Here is a 362-nt window from a genome sequence, read left to right as displayed (position 1 = left end):
CTTATTCAAAAAACCTTGTCATTATTTATTCCAGTCACCATAATTGAGTTTATAGGAATACTGATATACATAGCGGAGTATCGCATTGAGAGTTACTTGTTGCGGTGTACCAACATCACTCTAAATTCACTGGTGCTAGTGGTCCGCTTATTGCAGCTTATGATTCCTTCATCTATACCAGATACTGGGCCATCCATTCCAGATGGCACTACGTTCAATGCCACATACACGTTATTAGATACATGTAACAGGTTAGCTGTTGGGGTTATCTATATCAGTCTTCTAACGCTAGACGTCTTCTCGTTTGGGTACGGGTATACCGGACCAAATCGAGACGCGCGCACAAGGAGAATGCTTGTAAA

The sequence above is a fragment of the Nematocida displodere genome (assembly GCF_001642395.1).
Source record: "Nematocida displodere strain JUm2807 chromosome Unknown 7, whole genome shotgun sequence".
Lineage (NCBI taxonomy): Eukaryota > Fungi > Microsporidia > Nematocida > Nematocida displodere.
This window is presented reverse-complemented; position numbering follows the sequence as displayed.